Here is a 2,433-nt window from a genome sequence, read left to right on the forward strand (position 1 = left end):
TGGTGGTGGTGCATGCACATCCTCATTTAATCAATTCACCACCCCTGTAAAAGATGGCAAAATTAATTTAAATTGCTGCACCTCGTTTGGCAACAGCCTGCTTAACAATTTATGACTTTTTTCTTGATGATGATTGGGCTCAAAAGCTAGAGGAAGCGTTGTCGTTCCAGGAATTATTCCAAGTGCTGACCGTGTTTAAGTTGGTGACAAACGACACTTGCCTGTCCGTAGCTGCCACAGTCAGGGACAGATCTGTCACCTACAACTACGTTTCCTCTAAAGTCAACCCAAGACACCCTGTGTAAAGGTATCGGTTTCAAGCCCGCAGGGATAAAACACAGGGTGCTCATAACATTTGCTTTTCAGTTTAGTTTTCGTATTTAAAGATACATGAGGACAGTTCTTTTTCATTATCCTCAAACTGACCTCACCAACCCAGTGAACACCCTGTGTCTCAAATCATTAAGGTGCAGCCTCCCTCGTGATGAAAGAGTGCAGTAAAACGACTTCATTATATTTTTCTGGAGAAAGCTCTACATAAACACACAATTGAATGTCCTTTCTACTACTGCTAAGCACTGTTACTTGAACAGACACGTTGATTTTTACAACTAAAAATTCTGAGAAGTCTGGTAAACGTGCTCCAGTTTGTGGTTACACACATGCACTCTCAAGCTCTAGTTTTTAATTACTAAAAATGTGCAATCTGGGAAAAAAACCCAAACAACGCATTAGTAATTGTTTGAAGGGAATTGTGTCAGTTACTCTGCTTACCTTCTGCGCCATCCTCATTTACGCTTTCTGTGCTGTTTGGGTTTGCTGTACGTACAGGATTCACCAGCCGGTCGCTTCACACGGTAAGGGAAGGTGAGCCTGAAGCAGCAATAGTTTATGTAACCGCTGTAGCTGGAAATTAAATAATTACTGAGCTACACGGATTCTGTAAATGAGCTGTATGGCAGGCTAAATTGAGCTATTCCTTGTTGTCTTAGAAGAATGAAATAAAACTTTTACAGCAAGTAACAGCAAAGGTGATGATGGACAACAAGGCATTGCGGCAGTAACTTACACCACGGCAATTATTAAATAGCAAAAAGTCTTGCATTTACTAAGTTTTTAGGGAACTAGAACGTTATATACTAAGATTGTGCTGCAGCTCCTGCATGCCTTAGGGAGTGAAGCAGTTACTTTCTCTGCCCTCTTGCTGTACAAGGCTTTTGCCTTTCAGAAGCAGCTGGGGCTGTTAAGAACCATTTCCAGTTCCCCACGAGGTGGATCGGATGACTCTCACTTTATCACCCCTGGAGGCCACCTCAAGGACAAAGAAAAGAGATACACTCAAAACTAATGTTTTTACACTGAGGGGGCAGGATCACACAACCATCTCCTGATGACCACGAGCAACCAGGCTAATTAGAACCTGAAGTCCTGCCACTGCAGACCTTCCAGCCTGGTTTGCCAGTTCACGCGTTATTTCCCAGAAAGCCGACGTTCTTCAGGCTGCCCCAGTGCTCAGCAGCCTCTCACCCAGCCCTGCTCAGAGGGAACGCTGTGGTTTTGAGCCTTCACAGCCTCCAGAGACAAAGATTCCTCCCACATCAGTGCCGCTCAGCCTGCACTTCTGAAGAGAAAGGCCACGCTGTGTGCAGAGCTCTTGCATGCCACGAGTAGAGTCACACCCTCGGAAAAATTCTAAATGCTTGTGAAAATATTTAAGTTTTGTCGCTTTGTAGTGGGCTGCTGCAGCATGAGTAAACTGCTAAACTGTATTCACCACCCCCCCCCCCACAATGTTACAATTACTACCCAAGAACACCTTTTCTGACTTTGTTTTAGCTGCCATGGGTACAGTGTTGGCTGCGGTTACTTTTTCCACAACAAATAAAAGCTGGAAAACCTGAATAAATCCACTCAGCTTTCAGACACTTCGCTCGCAGCATATTCATAACCGACACAGTTGGAAGTTCCCAGAACAGCTGATTCACACACTCACGACCGATGCTGCGGAGCGGCCCCAGAATGTGCTCATGTCAGGGACAGTTCGGTATGTGACAGGGCGCTCCGAGGGCAGGGGAGAAGCCTTTAAACAAGCATGGGGTGGCACTTTTTTTTTAAATGTATATAGTGTCAGAGCAGAATGAAGAAAAAGGACAGGCTGACTCCTAATTAACCACAAACTGCTTTACGATTTATTTTCTTGCTACATACTTTGTTATGTATATAATTATTCAATCAATTTGCATTCTCTGAACTATTGGCACTGGAGGCTGTACTGTGCAGAGGGAGAAACTGCAGAGTTTAGCTCAGTTTACATCTGCAAATGACTATGCAATAAGGGGTGTTTTTTATTGTGAGGTTTTTGTTTGGCTGGTTTGGGTTTTTTATCTTTCAAACTGCACTGCGGTAGCTCAGCTTTTATTTCAGGAGAACCAA

The sequence above is a fragment of the Apaloderma vittatum genome, unplaced genomic scaffold (assembly GCF_000703405.1).
Source record: "Apaloderma vittatum isolate BGI_N311 unplaced genomic scaffold, ASM70340v1 scaffold20054, whole genome shotgun sequence".
Classification (NCBI taxonomy): domain Eukaryota; kingdom Metazoa; phylum Chordata; class Aves; order Trogoniformes; family Trogonidae; genus Apaloderma; species Apaloderma vittatum.